This window comes from Pseudorca crassidens, chromosome X, assembly GCF_039906515.1.
Source record: "Pseudorca crassidens isolate mPseCra1 chromosome X, mPseCra1.hap1, whole genome shotgun sequence".
In the NCBI taxonomy this organism is placed as follows: Eukaryota; Metazoa; Chordata; class Mammalia; order Artiodactyla; family Delphinidae; genus Pseudorca; species Pseudorca crassidens.
The window spans coordinates 25441449-25460106 of NC_090317.1; the positions used below are offsets into that span (position 1 = coordinate 25441449).

General features: G+C 34.7%; 1 protein-coding gene across 1 annotated transcript in view; it reads left to right on the forward strand.

Moving 5' to 3' along the window:
- LOC137216580 (teneurin-1-like) overlaps positions 1–18658 on the forward strand; it is a 405037-nt gene that overhangs the window by 293806 nt on the left and 92573 nt on the right. The window lies entirely within an intron of this gene.

Genomic DNA, 18658 nt, shown 5'->3' on the forward strand with positions numbered 1-18658 from the left:
GAACAAAGTCCTTTCATAAAAATCACATTACTGCTTATTAAACACATTAATCTAATCTCCTCCTCATTCTGTTTGTCTAAATTTCATAGGTCCCATCACCATGACCACAAAGCCTGGTCTGTTAGCAGTGGCTAATGAGTATTTTCTCAGGTGTCAGAGAGGTAGCCAACAGCCCTGTACCTGCAGCTTTTTCTATTCTATCCTCCTCTGCCTCCTTCAGCCTGTAGGAGACATTGGCCACAAGGATATAATCAGGAATGACATTTGTAATATCACTAAATATCCTATCACCAAATATCCTTGAGGGTCTTGATATTTTAGGTTTATTTTCATGTATGTATGTATGTATTGTTGACTTAGGCGAAGAGTGTAGAGGAGGTGAAGTGTGGAAGTGAGAAGGGAACATATTTGATCTATGTCGTGCATATTCATGTAAGTGAAGCAGCAATAGGATGGAAGTTGGGGGACCTTGGACTAGTCCCTACAGTTTTGGGGCTTCAACTGTCAAACAGGAAAAATAATGACCAAATTTATGTGAAATGGGGTGATAGAGGCTCTCCTGTATTTCAAAGACATTGTTCTTCGTCATCTCACTCCTGACATAAGGAAGTTATAGCCAGTTCACTGGGTTGAAACATTAAAATAAAAGAAAGGAATTTCCCCGTAGTGCTCCACCATTCTTCTACTCCTGCAAGACCCTAGGTATGGGTTTCTTCTGGGGTGATGAAACCTCTGGAATTAGATAGTGGTAGTAGTTGCACAACTCTGTGAAAATACTAAAAGCCACTGAATCGTACACTTTAATAAGAGTGTGAACATTATGGTATGTGAATCGTATTTCACTGAATTTGTTATTTAAAAAATACTACTGGATGAAGGGTAAGGATTGAAGATTGAAGAATCCCAGATGACTTGGACAAGGATTAATTAGTAAAAATGTTTGCTATTACAGGTTTTAAATTCTCTCCTGTTTGTTGTGACATGGAGGCTCAAGCTGGGTCTACTCAAGGCAAGTGTTTCCAAATATTCAATGACAAATTATTTTACCTCACCCCATCCCTGACACCCACCCTACAACATTCAACCCTGCCTGTCTGATAAACAACACACAGGCCTGGTTAATTAACCTGTCAAAGATTAGTTTATTGGTAGCTTGTTGGTTTGCTTTCCTGTGGAAGACTTCATGTATGTGTATGTTGATAGTAATGAGGAGGTGAGGGGGGAGCTAGGTAGAATAGGGAAACGTTGATTTAGCATGAAGGCAGAGATTTACATCAGGTTGGGTTGGTTTTGGCCTCATGACTTTCTGTTCTATCAATACATTATCTATGATTTTTTACATGACTCTAGCCATTAACATAGTATATAGTTCAGATACTGTCATAACTTTACACCTAGCAAATGGTCTTGGTCTTTTCCTTCCGACACTCTGGCTTGGCTTAAGAATCACACTATACCTATGTCATCAATTATAAATAACACCTTCAAATGAAGGAAATGTTGTTCATTCTTTTCTGTAGACCTGTTTTTATACTGTGTCATTCCTTAGTGAGGGGACATTGGTGTCCTTTTACTTTTGCCTTCATTGTGCTCATTGGGCTTTGCCCCTTTGCAGAGGGATACTGAAAGCAATATTTATTAATGATTTTAATGAAAATCAAACACTTTGTGGCAGAGGGAATCCTCACATCTGACCACAGGGCAATGACTCAAAATATGTAAGAAACTGGGGGAAATGGATCAGAGGGAAGATATATTAGAATCAGCTTCATCAAAATGCATATTATCCTCCCCTTCTTCCACCACGAGAACTGCTTACTGTGATGAGCCACTATACGCACTGTGTTCACGTGCCACGTCCCTTGGATGTGTTAGGAACCTTCAGGAATGTTTGGGGCTGTTCAGTTTCGTTTTGCCTTCAGTCTATAATCAGCCATCTCCCTTGATCATGTAACACTGTTTACTGAGACAGAGTTGGAAGACTCAGGAGTAAAGGCTGTGTATCTTTTCTTTTCTTTATAGGTTTATTTTCCTTATGATTTATTTTAGGAACTGGATGCGCGACCACAAAATTGGGCAGGGCGCCGATATAAAACTATGATCCGCTCTGCTAAAAACTAGTCCTTAACTGTAAGCCTCTTTTGACCCAATGTGCACCTCCAAGGGGGACTTCAATAGAACATAGTGATAAAAAGTTTGTATTGTGAAGCCAGACAGCTTAGATTTAAATCCCAGCTGTGTGATCTTGGGAAAGTTGTCTAAAGTTTCTGTGCCTGAACTTCATCATTTGTAAAACAAGGAGAATATTACTATCTACCTCTAAGATTTTGTGATGATTGAATAAATTAATGTATATAAAGGTTTAGAATAGTACTTGTAACATATGAGTACAATAAGAATGTTCACTATTCTTACTGATCAGCACTTCACAATTTCCAAACACACTTTTAATATCTTTATCTCATTTCATCCTCCTGACCCATCTGTGGAATGATTCTATTGTTATCAGCATTTTACATAGGAGGAAGAGTTAAACAGCAATTCAGAAACAAGTTAGCTAAATACAATTGATTGTTTTCCAAATAGCCACTTTTTTCCTCCCTTGGATCATGAATGAATATAAGATATGAACTTGAACAACTTTTCTCCACTCAGAGTTCTGTTAAGTTTTACTCTGCTCCTACTAGTAATTTTCAGTAAGGAGTATACAATTTGGAATCTTATGACTTAGAGTAAGATTTCACCAATTTAGATTCCAAAAATTTTCAGTCAGTGATACCAGGCCTGGCCTGCCTTCAACATTTCCATAGATTCTCACAGAGGAGGTTTGAGTTGAGAGTGTAAATGGTTTTTCTAAAAAAATGTTAATTTGAAAAAACAAGTTATTTTTAACGAATTAACATTTGTGTGCAAATGTGGCTATTTATTTCCCATTGATCTCATACATTCGTGAAAGCAGGCCTAGCAAGGAATCTATTTCAGTAATTTGAGTTTCTATATACTATGTTGAAAAGAGTAAATAGCTTAAAATTGGAGGGATTTATATACTTCACTACCTCAGACTCCATGCCACTGCATCCCTGTGTTTCAGTTAATGTCAATGACATTTTATTTTGTTTCTGTCTTCCTATATACATTCTGATTTTTAGATTATTGATGAGGCAATGGGCACTATATCATGGATCGGTTTAGGATGATTTAAGCTTCACTCCTGTAAATTTGGGAGAGAAGTGAAGATTGGGGAAATTGTTAATTTGGGTGTGCTGTTCAACTGAGAAAGATTCTGAGATGTGATTTCAAAGACACTTTCAATTCTATCCATCCTAGGCTATAATGTCTTGGATTTTCTACTTATATTTCCAAAATCATGTCTATAAGGACTTATTTCTTTCATTTAATTAATCGATCAAGCCTTTGAAAATATTTATTTTTTCTCATTTTCGTAAACTCTATTTGGTTACCCTTAACTGAATTGAAGTTTCTGATATGCTTTAACCCATGAAAAATTAAAATAAATAACCTTCCATTTCAGTACCGAAACAGACAGAGGTCTGCAGTACAAGGAAGGGAGAGCAGCAGGTAACAGAAGAGAATGTGGATTTCTCGTCTTTCACAGGGCAATCAGAACACTAAGGCACTTCATTTCCATTCCCTGAAATTTGTCCTAAGTAAACCCTTTGTTGTCTATTGACACTTAATCGGCTGTTAGGAAAAATGCAGATTTACTCAAGTTAGCTTCAGCCTGAGGCCCGTGAGCAGGACACTTTGATATCAGTCATAATACTTTATTCATTTTACTCCTTTTCTACTCCCATTCCACGTTACTACCAACCTTACTATTCATTATACTTGAGTTGTGTATTTTCTATCTTCACGATGGTTTTTAATAAGTACTAGATAGGAAGCTACTTGAAGACAAAGCCTGGTTTATTCCATATTTTTGCTTCAGTACTTAGCCACTGGATCTGGAGCCCAGTAGGCACTAAATAAATGAAAAATATGCTTTGCTCTGAGGGGAAGAATTAAAACTGAGAGATAATATATTTTGTAGATCTTCTCTAATAGAAATGCTACAGTGGGTCAAACCTCTGGTCATCTAACACACAACTGCCTCTAACAGGTGATCCAGTGGGCTTTTCTTAGAAGGATTTGGCAGTCCTACTTGAGCATTAACCTCAGTGATTAGGGTGTTCCTCAATAATTACATTTGACTCTACATTAGGTTGGAGGAAAAAACTATATCAACAGCTAAATCTGAATAATCAATTTCCAAGAATGTGTTTCTCACATATGGCCTAAATGAAACACTTGGATTAGAAAATGTGAAAACGAAATTGCTTATCAAGAAGCTAAATAGAGGGAAATAGGTAGAGAAAAGACATTTATAACCTTTAATAAAGTATAAGTTGCAAAGAAATTATTTATGGCTATGCTCTTGTTGATAATGCTATTTCTATGTAAGCAATACTTATTGAGCACTTACTCTTCGCCAGGCTCTGTATTGGAGACTGGGGATATATAAAAGATGACCAGTACGTGATCTCCACCCCCAAGGAATTTACAGTCTAGTGGGCAAGATTGATGCCCTGTTAATTAGGATTGTTTATTATTATTTATTATTGTTATTGCAGGTAACAGCTTGAGCTAGCTTAAAGAGAGAAAAACAAATTCATAAAAAGGGCATGTGAATGCTTCATGGGACCAGGACAAAAGAAGGAACTAGATTAGAAGAATTGCCTGGGCTTTGCCTCTTGCTTCTGAATCCATTTCCTTCAGTCCTGTCTCTGCAGATTTACTTTCTCTAAATCTCCATCCACAAGGCAGGCATAAAACCTCATACAGTTCTCCAGTTTATATTTCTTCTGTTCAGGAAAGAAGTTGAGATTAACTGGATGTTTTTCAATGCCGTTTCTAAATTCCAATGAGACAGATTAATTTTCCCAGCTTGAGTCAGATGTCTACCACTGGTCACATCAGCTACAACCAGGGAGTAAGGTCAGCAATACAAATGTTGCTTTCTGGGAACCCATCCACTGGATTCTTGGAGCAGTTTGCAATGCAGGCGGTCAGAGTCAAGTGAGCATGTATACCCAGTGAGGTCTACCAGAGAAGATAAAGAGCTAACTTTAATATGATTTAGTTAGTACCCTGATAAAAAAATATGTGCAGCTTGCTATGAGAACACAAGGGATGTGAAATCATTTATTAAAGTAAAAATTGTTGTATTAATGCAATCTAAATAACAATGTTCTCCGGACGGTGAGTGATTAAGAACATGGACTGCGGTATAAGATAGATCTAGGTTTGTGCCATGGTTCTGCCACTTTACTGTGTGTCCTTGGACCGGTAGCTAAAGCTCTCCAAGCCTCAGTTTCCTTGTCTGTCAAATGGAGACATTACCTATTTTAGTTTTTGTATGTGAGGATTAAATGAGAAAATGGACATATAGCACTTTACAGTGTTTTATATTAAATTAAATGCTCAATAAATCTTAGTCGTGGTTATCTTTCACACAACAAGAATTTATTATGCATGTATTATGAGGTAGGTGATACAGGGTGAAGTCTCTTTTATCAAGGATTAGCCAGACATGCAATGTGGCTTCTGAAACATCTGGTGTCCCAGGAAACTCTAGCGTAGCAGAGTTCAGCCTACCTTCTCATTTCAAACTGGGTAAAATTCCTTGCACTTGTCTTACCTTAAATAATACATCATTTTAATAGCCAACAATCTTGTTCTGCTAAGTAGAGAAGACTATGAGAGGGAATTCAATGAAGCACTTCAACCTGGTTGAGGGTTAACTTTGTACTATTGTATGTCCTATTGTCATTGTAGTAGCCCCTTAAGGTAGAGCTGGAATTTCAGTTACTCAGAAGCCCTGTTGATTTCCATGATTGTTGGGCAGCTGAGCTCCCTATGCACTGCTCAGGAACTTTACAGGTAACAGATTATCTGATACAATCCCATGATAGCCAAAAAATCCGTTAGTACTACTCCCTATTGCTTCTGTACTGCATACCACAGAAACCTGGTAATATACCATGTACTACCAATAAACACCATACCATCATAGCCATGCATTTGTCATTCTCAGACCCTGAATTGCTTCATCGGAACAGCAGGCAGGAGTGGTGAAAAAATAGCTAGCCTAACACCTGGGTTTCTTGAATGACATATAATAGTTATACCCAAATGAGGAGTTATGCCTTCTGATATTTGACCATGTGGGGCCATTCATGTGCATTTAATGGAAGGGATTTGTTTGTTCTACACTTCTTTCTTTTGCTTTTTTTGTTTTCCCTTGATAGTGTAAGTTATACAGGACACTTCCATAGCCATAACAGTTCCTCGGGAACCATCTGAATGTCGAAGGAAGTGTGTGAAACAATGCAATGACTTGGTAATAGCTTTGGCAGGAGCCCTGCCATATAACTTACATCCTAATGGCTCTGTTGGATCCATTAGGCATGTATAAGACAGTGCAGATGACTTTGTAATGGCTCCTTTGGAGACGTTACACAATCAGAGGAAGAGTGTAAGTCATTGGGATCACTTTATGTGTGGGTGAGACACTTCTGCGTTGACCATGATACTCTTACAGTTGAAAACAATTTTGATGATATTGAAATTTCAAGCCATTATAAAGTTAGATATAACAAGCTTATATTTTCCTTTTTAGTAGGGAATTTTAACTACTATTTTTTTAGTATGAAAGTAATATCAGCTGATGGTTTAAAAATTAAAACAGTAAAAACATGTTTAAAGTGAAAATCCTCTCCCTCTTTACGCTTCTATATAAAGTATAAAAGTCATAGGTTTACAAAGATTCCATCGTGCATATGCAAGAAAATAAAAATTATTAACCGGTATATAAATCTTTTAGGTAATTTTATAACTAGGACTTCCAGTTGTATCACCAGGGCAAGAAATTATCAAGAAACTCTTGAGAGGTAGCCAGTGTTAACAGTGTATTATGTATCATTCCGCAAATGTTCTGTACATGTACAAATGGGATAACATAGTAAAAGAAGACCAATAACTTTTTTCTAGTTAATATTATACCTATATAATATTAAATATATATAATGTTAAATTATATCTATATAATATATGTAATATTATCATCTAGTTAATATTATATTTTCCCATGTTTGCAGTATAGATCTGCCTTATTCTTTTTTTTTTTTTTGGCCACACTGAGTGGTTTGTGGGATCTTAGTTCCCCGACCAGGAATCGAACCCAGGCCCTGACAGTGAAAGCGCCAAGTCCTAATGCTGGACCATCAGGGAATTCCCCTGCCTTATTCTTTTTAATAGCTGTATAGTATTCTGTTTCTGTATGTATCATTTTTTACTTAGTCCCCTGTTTATGGAAATCTATGTTTCCAGGACTTTGATATTAAAAACAATGCTGGGGCTTCCCTGGTGGCACAGTGGTTGAGAGTCCGCCTGCCGATGCAGGGGACACGGGTTCGTGTCCCGGTCCGGGAAGATCCCACGTGTCGCGGAGTGGCTAGGCCCGTGAGCCATGGCCGCTGAGCCTGTGCTTCTGGAGCCTGTGCTCCGCAACGGGAGAGGCCACAACAGTGAGAGGCCCGTAAACAAACAAACAAAAAACAATGCTGTACTTAACATCTTTGTACACATCTTTTTGCATACCTGTTGGATAATTTCTTAGAAGTAGAAATGATGGGCTAAGGATATGTACATTTGACATTTTTTATAGATATTACCAAATTTCCCCTTTAAACAACCAGTTTATCTTCCTACTAATGCTATATACTACTAATGCATCTGTTTTCCTGTATCCTTTTCAACACTGGCAAGGAATGAAAAAGATTTCTAATACCCAATCTGCTAGATGAAATATGGTATCTTTTTGTGCTATTATTTTGCAATTTACTTATGAGTGAGCTTGGGCATCTTTTTGTATGTTAATGGACCATATACATTTCTTTTTCCTAAATTGTCTGTTGACATCCTTTACCAATTTTTTCTATTTGAATTTTTCTATTTCATTTTTAATTAATTTTTTAAGTTGAAGTACAGTTGATTTACAGGGTTGTACTAATTTCTGTTGTACAGCAAAGTGACTCAGTTATATGACATACATTCTTTTTTTATATTCTTTTCCATTATGGTTTATCCCAGGATATTGAATATAGTTCTCTGTGCTATAAAATAGGACCTTGTTGTTTATCCATTCTATATCTAATACAAATTTTCATATTTCTTATTAATTTTCAAGAACATTTTATATATAAGAGGTAAAAAAAAACCTTGAATGCATTATGCATTTTTCCTAGTTTTTCATTTGCCTTTTGAAATAGGTTCATATGATGCAGTTGTGTTTGTAGATATAGAGCTTTATATTTTTAAGTGGTCAAATTCAACCATCTATACTTTATAGCTTATGGAAGTATATGAAGATTAGATAGATAGAGAGATAATAGATAGTAGGTAAAGATACAGATATAATTGTTAACAATATTATAATGTCCCCAATTCTAAAAGTAAACTGCTTGAAAATTTATTTTCATTTTAGGTTAGAATATAAATATCTATATACAGATCATAAATCTAAATGGATGGTATGCATGAATGTAGTGTGCATCATGGTTATATTTACCTGAAAACAGACTTCAATGTGGAAGTAGTTTCAGTATAAATACAGCATAAATAATGTAATTTTTAAGTTAGAATTTTTTAGGTTAGTCATCATGATTGATCTTGATATATTGTTTAACCACTTATTTATTAGTACATTAAATAGTGTACTAATGAGTAGTGTACTAAGAAGCCAAAATGAGTTAATGTGGGGAATTCCCTGGCAGTCTAGTGGTTAGGACTCAGCGCTTTCACTGCTGAGGGCAGGGTTTCAATCAGTGGTCGGAGAACTAAGCTCCTGCAAGCCGTGAGGTGAGGCCAAAAAACTCAACCAACCAACCAACCAAACAAACAAACAAACAAAACCCAAAATGAGTTAATGTGCTTACAGTACAGCATGTTACTTTATAAGGATCCATGCAACTTGATATTTTAGTTGAATTAAAACATAGGCATGTTCATAGTATTTTAAAATATATTAGTTAAAATGAAAATATGTATCATAAAAATCTAGAACTAATGAATAAATCCAAGAGCCAATTCTGGGATGGGGGGCATAAAATAGATAAGACAATCAAGAAAATGGGAGACAATAAGAAATAAGCATGTCAAAATAACTAAATAAAGAGGCAACTGCTTCATAAGAGACTACTTTGTGTACCTCTTTTAAGATATGCTTGAAAACATGGGTGGAATAGATGATTTTATAGAACAAATATGAATGACCAAAATGCTCTGAGAAGATAGATAAATATAAACTTTCTAATTTATATTATAGAAATAAAATTTCCAAAGAACCACCCAAACCAAAAAAAGTAGCAAATGTAGACAGTTTCATAGACAAAATCTGCCAAAACTTTAAGGAACACATACATCATTTCAATGCTACTTAAATGTTTTCAGAGCATAACAAAAGTGGAAGCTTCCAAATCTTTTTTTAATTTTTTGAAAGGAAGAAAAGCAATGAGATCTAAAGCAGAAAAAGAAATCACAAAGTAAATCTACAAACCAATTGTAGTTGTGAATACTGATGCAAAATTTTTAAGTAAAATACTGGCAAACAAGGTCCAGCAATATAGTAAAAGAATAATACACTACAACTAAGTGCAGTTCATACTAGGGAATGCGAGGATAGTTCAATACTAGGAATTCTGTTACTCTAATTTATCATATGAATAGATAAGTATAGATAAACCATATGAAAAGTTGCATAGATGACAAAAAGGCATTTCATAAAACCCAATGTTGTATTAAACAAACACATAATATTTACTCTCTGCTTGATACTGTTAAGTATTTTAGATATTAATGAGTTTAATTCTCACAACCACTCTATGACTTAGGTACTAATAACATCCCCATTTACAAATGTGGAAACTGAGGCACAGTGAGGATAAGTAAAAAGTTATTTAGCTAGTACGTGGCAAAGCCAGGATTTAAATCCAGTCCGATTCCAAACCCTTGCATTTATCCACTGTACTATACTACTGCTCATTAATTTTTGATAGAGACTCTTAATTTTAAAAAGTATATAATATATATAATTTCTTATGTAAAATCACAAAATCCAGTTTTACTCTAAGTGAGGAAACGCTACAAAGATTTCTGTTAGAATCAAGAACAGAAAAAGGATGTCCATTTTCACCAATTACTTTAAACTTATAATGAAGGTAGCAACTGTAGCCATGAGAAGAGAGACTGAAGTAAGAGGAATAAAATTAGAAACAACGAGGTCAATTATTATTTGTAAGTTATACAGTTGTATATCTAAAAATTCTAAGAAAACTAAACAATAAATTAATACAAATGATAAAAATTCAGTAAATTAATTTGGTATAACATTAGGACACCAAATTAATAGTTTTCTTCCATATAAATCACAACCAATTAGAAAATGTGGTTGAATAAATTATTACTTTTACAAAAGCAACAATGACAACCAAAATGCCTAGGAATAAACTAGCAAAAAGACCAAGACACACACTCATACACACATACGTTTACACACACAAACACAGACACACACACAACAATGCTATTGAGGAATATAGAAGAAAACATAAGTAAATGGAAAGCCCTACCCTGTTCTTGGATGATAAGTATCACTATCATAAAATTCTCCCTAAATTAATCTATAATTCTAACATAGCTCCAATAACAATATCAATTGGTCATGTAAAAACTCTGATTTACTGGCGCTAATGTTCAAATGGGAAAAAAAAAACCAACATGCAAGAATACCTTGAAAATATTTGGAAAAAAACATAATGTTGTGATAATAAGTTTGCCAGATGTTTAAATATATTTAAGTTCATTTTAATTAAACTAATATTCTAATACATGAATAAAGTGTTAGAATGGCAAAGGAAGCCTGCAAATGGACCCAATACAAATAGGAATATAATATATGATAATGCTAGCATTTCAGATCAATAGGGAAAACATGGATTGTTTAAAAAAGGTGTTGAGACAATTGGGTAGCTGTCGAGAAAACAATAAAATTGATTCTCTACCTCACTTCCTACACCAAAATAAATTCTGGTGAATCAAATTTTAAATGTGAAAATAAATAGTAGAAGGAAATTTGGGAGAATTTTGTCCTAACCTTAGAGTAGAAAAGCTTTTATAGATATAGCAACAACAAAAAAAGAAGCCATAAACAAAAATGTTGTCATGCTATCTGTATTAGCATCCAAAGACAAAGGGTTAATTTCTCTTATGTAAAAAGTATTCATAGTCAATAAGAAAAAAGTCTCAACAATAAAATGAAAAATAAAGTGACTCTAGGCCATAGAAAAGGAAATAAGAATGGTTCATGAGCCTATGAAATATGTTAACCTCACTCCTAAGAGAAATGCATAATAGAACTATGTTATTTATCACTGATCACATTGGAAATAAAAAATTTGATAATATACTTTGTTGGTAAATGTGTATAAAATGTTGGTTATAGGAGTATAAATAGATACAATCTCTATGAAAGAAAATTTGGCAATATCTAGCAAAAAATATACCTCCTTTTACTTAGCAATTTCACTTCCCGGAATTTATCCTACAGCTAGTCAATGAGTATGCAGTGAAACGTGTGAGGATGTTCATAGTAGCATCGTTTGAAATATCTAAAAATCAGGGATATCAATCAAAATGTAAATCAGTAGGAGGCTACTTGTATAGTTTATGGTAGAGTCATGCAATGGAATACTCTGTAGCCTTACAAAGAGTGAATATATATGGTGGAAGGAGAAGTGGAATGCCTTAGCGGAAATGGCACAGGGAGATTTCAACTCTGTTGACACTATATTTATTTGCATATTTATTTATAATAGTTTATTTCTTAAACTAGGTGGTAGGGGTACATTAGTGTTTACATTATTGCTCTTTATACACTTTTATGGATGTCTGAAATATTTTTTCATAAACTTAACACAAACAAAATGAGACAACTATGTATCGAAGTAAAGCAATCTTCAACATACATCATTAAACAAAAACCACAGGGTTTGAATCATCGTATATAGAAATGGCCTTTTTGTCTGTGACCCAGAGTAAGAAATAAAATTTACATTGTGACCCAATTCTTAATGAATCTATAAACAAAAATAAAAACTAGAAAAAATTTTCATAAGACAATACCTACCCTTACTATGAACAGCGCACTCTGACATTTTCTGTTCTGTTTTATTTCTTGTCATTCTAATGTTAACTGTGATCCAGTAAATTTATTTCTTAACCAATTCATAGGTCACAACCTGCAACTTAAAAACTGTGGTGTCCAGTACACTACACTTGATGTGTGATTTTTAATGGAACAACATGTATATATGCTTGTAGATGTATAGAATTTCTCTGGAAACATTCACAGTAAATGGATTATTCTGATTGCATTTGTGGAAGGGAACTAGGTGACTGTGGGATAGGGTTGGAGGGAGATTTATTTTCATCTGTGCTCTTTTGCACTTTTAGAACTTGGTACCATGTGTTATTAAAATTTTTAATTTAACATAACTAAAAAGTAAATAAAATGACAATGGTATCAAGGAGGAATGAATCCAACTCACTTGCTTTCTAGACCACTTTTTAAAAATAACCAAATGTAAACTAGATAGCTAGTGGGAAGCAGCCACGTAGCACAGGGAGATCAGCTCGGTGCTTTGTATCCACCTAGAGGGGTGGGATAAGGAGAGTGGGAGGGAGATGCAAGAGGGAAGAGATATGAGGATATATGTGTATGTATAGCTGATTCACATTGTTATACAGCAGAAACTAACACACCATTGTAAAGCAATTATACTCCAATAAAGATGTTTAAAGAAAAAAAAGAAAAATAACCAGTAATTAATTGCTGCTTACAGGGTTCTTTCCAATGTTTGAAAATAAATGAAAAAAATAAAAGCTTCCCTAAAACAAATCAGCGCAAGATTATTAAATATTCCCTTTATGGCAGTCTCCAGGTGTAGCTCTTGATTTATTTCTTTAACACAGCTTTTTTGGTGTGTGTTCCTTGTAAAAATAAGATGAGAAACAAATCTATTAGACCAAGGGTAATATTTTGCTCTTTACATTACCATTAAGTCACTTGCTCATTTTAATTGTCATTATGAAATTAGAGCCCTGTCTATGGAAGAGCCATATTCTTCTATTTACTTGGAAAAAAGCTATGTTTGGAGATCGTTTCTGCCTTACAGAGAAAGCAAAGAAGGCATGGAAGTATTGTTATCCAGCCGACCAGCAGTTTTATGTTTAAAAGTTGTCTGCCAAAATGAGCAGTTTTAAAACAAAGACAGCTGAGAATTTCAAACCTTTCATGTAATATATACCATACTATTTTCCTTTGAAACCAAAAACATGTATTTGTCATTTAACAATTTCAGCAATGTACACGTAATTGTGTTTGCATGGACCAATGACTATTATACTAGGCGGTTGACTTTAAATAGCATTTCTTTATTCTCCAAGGTCTATATTTTTAATTTTTTGTTTTCAGTTTTATTCTCCTATCATCTAGAAATTTGTGTTTAAATAATTTTCATTTATTTTGTTGTTTGTAAGTGCAAAACTAGTTTTTTTGAGATAACTTATCTTTTATTTTCATTGTCCCTTGGCAAGTTTATATTCGCTGAACTAATCCTGCAGCTAGAGAGATTGTGTGGCCTGTAGAAATCTTCTGTGCAAAAGTTTAATAACTTTTACTATGAGAAAATTGGCAGCCTTGTGAAATAATCCAAGAATTTCCCTTCTGCCACATTTTTTATAAACCTTGGGTTACCTCTGCTAAAGAAGGGCCAAGACAAGAGACGGTTAAAACTAAGGGAGTATCTCATTTCCTGATGAATTCATGAGTTTTCTGTGCTTACTTCACCTGGCTTCCAGATTACCATGCTCCTAGTTTTCCGCTTATCTCAGTAGTCACTTCTCTGTCTTGTTAGCTGATTCTTCCTCTTCTCTCTGACCTTTTAATATTGTAATGTCCCAGTGCTGTCTTTGTCCTAGAGTCTTCTCCATTTACACTCACTCACTGAGTGATCTCATTTGGTCTTGATACTTAAAACACTGTCTAATACACAAATGAGTCCCAAATTCATATCTCAGCCAAGACCTCTCTTCCAACATCCATTTTCAACTTACTTGATGATTGCACCTGGATGGCTAATGGGTATCTTAAATTTCACTTGTCCAAAACTGAGCTCCTAACCCTCCCTCTACTTCAAACTTGCTCCACTTGCAGACTCGCCCATTTCAGTTGATGGAAATGCCAGCCTACCACTTGCTCAGGCCAAAAACCTTGGCATCGTCCTGAAAGCTCTCTCACTCTCACACCTTACATCCACTCTATCAGCAAACACTGTTCCTTTATTACCAACCCTACTGCTATCACCCTTGTCCAAACCACCATCATCTCTCGTCTGGTTAATACCCCCTAATAGGTCTCCCTCCTTCCTAGAATGATCCTTTTAAAATGTCAGTCTGCTCTGCTTAAACATATTGCAGTGGCTTCTCATTTCACTCAGAGTAAAATATTTACAGTGGTCTAAAATTCCCTCCCTGATATCTCTCTGACCTCACTTCCTTCTACACTTCCCCTTATTATTCCTGCTCCCACTTCAGTGGCATCTCTGTCCCTCTCCAGAAAAACTGGAGCACACTTCTGTCTTAGGGACTTTGTCTTAGCTAAGTCCTCTGCTTGGAACTCTCTTCCTCCAGATCTTGCATCTTTAACTCTCACACATCCTCAAGTATCATCTTCTATATAATTTACTTGTGTACTGTGATGATTGTTTATTGTCTGTTCCCCCCATCAGAATTACAAGTTCCATAAGGGCTGGGATCCTTTCTGTTTTGTTCACTGAAGTATTTAAAGCTTCTATCAGAATAGTTTTGGACACTTAGTAAGTATTCAACAAATATTTTGAACAAATAAATAAATATAGAGATGTAATTCTTGCTATATATGTTTTGACTGTGTCTTTGCACAGAACTGAGTAACTGTTTTTGATTGATTTGAACTGTTATTTCTTGCACAATTGATTTTTTTAGCGCCTTGTCTATATGCGTAAACCAATTTGGTTTCTGAATGATTTGATCGGTCAGCTCAATAAACTCAGTAGTTCTTAAACCCCTTTGTTAATAGTTGAATCAGTCAGACCCGTTTACTTGTTTCCTGGATTTGTTTAGTTTCAGTTTGTGATGACGGTACTGGCTTTTATAGGTAAAATATTCAAGCTAATTTATGCATGGAAAAACCACTGCAATTGATATGCCAAATCAATGCATGTAGACATAACCATATTCAATCACAATTAAACTACAAGTCAAATGAGTATTGTAGGAGAACTTTATAGTCAGCATAGTTGGTTTTAAGACTAAGAAATAGCAAATACCAATCGGTTGCGTATCCGTAATTAAATAAATAAATAAGCGCATACATATATCTTTTTGAGTGATTTATGAAAATAAGCAAGTCAATCAAAATTGTCAAGCAGTTTGATTCATTTAAGACATTGCCTAAGTTGATATGTTGTCTGACTGAATTGCCTGGTCATTCCGGTGGAAGTTATTGAACCTTTTGTTTATGAAGACACAACCATATTTTGTCAAATGACGCATCAATTGATTTTTTAAAAAACCATTCCAATTAGAATTGATCAATCAATTCAGTCAAAATTGAAATGTGAGTCTATAGGACAGTCAAGTCTAAATTAAGACTAGGATAAGAAATTATATGAAGATGTTAAAGTGAGATTTTACTAATCCTGAGTCATGTCAGAGTTTGAGGAAGTGTCTGTACAAGTTGAAAAAACAGTGGGAAATGAAATTTCAACATTTCAGCCTTGAAAGAGTCATGAACCCATCAACTCATGACATTTTCACCAGCTCTTCCATACTTACTGGTGTCAAAACAGTGCCACAACAGATATTGAAGTACCTCAGGAAGGAAAAGCAAGACACAACAAAACAACCACAAAAAAGAAAGAAAGGAAGCAGTAGCTCTATGAATTAAGTACTTGATATATATGTGTTTACTTACCCACGACATATGTGCATAAATTATTTTAACCTTTGGCTGCTTTCATTTTAGTCCTGGATCTGTAGGATACCGTTTATTAATTTGTATAACTTGCACAGGAAGCAGTAAGGATTTGGAAAGTAATTTTATCTTTTCCCTCAAGTGTAGTTTTCTCCCTGAGCTCTGTCATTTGTACATCAGACTAACACTGCCATTTTTATCAGCTTCAGCCACAAGAAGGTTTATCAAGGTGTTTCTGTTTCACTTCTTGTTTCTAAGGAGCTGCCTGGAACTGGAGTCACGAGTCTGCTAAATTGGGCAGTCATTTGGAACTTGTTTTTTATCACGTTCTTCTAAGAACCATAATTTTCTAAAAAGAAATTAGCCCAAGGTAAATCTCAGCAGAAAAGTGGTTTTCTCTGATAATGGTTTGCCTCCAATGAAGAGGTTGGTCTTTACCCACAAGAACTAGAAAGAATAATTTGGACATATTTTCTTATACCTTATACCTTGGGCCTGTGAGACTTAAAGAAATATCTTGCCTTCCAACAAGTTAAGTTTCAGTTGTTCCAGATTGAATTAGTGTAAATAAAATAGAAAGAAGAGCCCTAGCAAATCAATACTGCATTGGTAGTAAACTGGAAAATACTGACAAATTATCCTTTTAGGCCTTAGCGAGGTTTAATCTAAACATCGTTTTCTCCTGACAGTATGAGAGAGAAGAGGGTAATTTATTACACAGTCCTGATATGGATGAGAAAAGACTGCTGCTTGTTCTTCACTGTTCTGGCTCTTTCCCTCTCCATGCCAGTTCAATTTTTGTTTTGCTTCAGAAAATCATTCTCCAATAATATATTTATAGGTCTTGTAACTTTAATGCATAGTAATTGCTGCCTTATCATGGTGCATTTGAGTACTGGCTAGCTTGTTTAAGAATGTAGATTTTTAAGTGCCCCTTTGAAGCTCAGGTGTCTCTTAATCCCCGCACAAAGCATGTTCTTAAAAAGCATCATATGCAAATCTTTTCATAGTTTACCTGCTGTAGGGGATCAGTATATAAACTAATTTTTTAGAAAATCTGGTCACATTATCATGCAAATAATTACCCTGCTCCCAAATTGATGATTTTCATGACTTGGGCTTTTTGTTTGCTGGATTTATTTAAGGTGGCCCCTATTTCTAGTGCCATTAAAACTTATTAGTCATTTGCAGAAAAGGAGAAATTTGTGTTTTTTGACGGAAAAATATTTAGTGTTTCTTTCAAGTTTCTTATGATTTTAATTGTTTCATCATATAACTCTTATTCTTTGTGATAGGTGTGAAGTTCAAATATGTGAAATGTGTGGGAGAAAAAATTAGGTCAGCAATTTGTTCATCTTTTTTCTGTTAAATAAATTAGTTGTGTTAAATGTCACATTTTCTAACATGGATATGATGAAATACATTTTTAATTAACCCAAGAGGGATATGGACATAAGAAAACAAAACACTTGCTCCAGGCAGGATCATTTCTCAAGATACTGCATTGTGAACAATATTTAAATTACTGGTTATATTTATCCCATGTATTTTGCAAAACTTGAAGTCTTATATTAACAGTGCACCTCAACAGTTAGAGTAATAAAGAAATGAACCTCAAACTTTTCACACATTTTGGGGATAGTATGTATATTAAGTAGTAATAAATGTTTTCCTACATGATGTACCCCATACCAAATTGAAGCCTTACTATGTTTAATGGCTCATCTAGACTCCAGAAATATTTAAACTCCCAGGTACCTCTATCCAAAAGATTAAAAAATTAAGATGGAAATGGTGAACATATTTACAAAAGGAGGAATTTTAGTAAGAAACTCAGTTAAATTTAGTTTTATTGGTTCAGAAGGGAAATAAATTTCTTTTGGGAAACATTTTCTAGAAGAGAAAAATATATTATGGATATATGATTGGACTATTAAATATAAATGTTGCAATCTTAATCTTCTCTAGACCAAGCCATTGTGACAAGATTTCCCTATATAATTAGCAGCACGCTGCATATGCCAGTGAGTTAACAAGAGAAAAAGAATCAGTTTGATGCCTTAAACATAATTAACTACAATGTATGAATTTGCTTTACTTCAGATATTGTATGAAACATTATTACCATTCTGTGAGACTTCTAAAGTTGTTAAACACTTTAAAATTCCCTTTGAGGGCAAGGCATTGTTATAGGAAAGATATGGGGAGGTGTGCGGGGAGAGATAACGGATTAAAAACAAATGTGGTCACAGGCCTTCTACTTAACAGCTTGCTTACTTGGACCTAATGGTGTTGATAAAAGTAATTCTGATGGCATTATTAGCCTATCTCTATACAACTAGGCCAGTTGACCAAATAAGATCAGTATTTTTTTCCCAATTGTCAAGACAGCCAATCACCACGGGTTTGACTGGATCACTGCACAGTTGATCCAATTCATTAGTTAAGATTACTGAAATAAATCACACTTGGAGGAAATTCAAATGCAAGTTAGTAGGCAAGTACCATGTGGTGGAACAGTTCCAT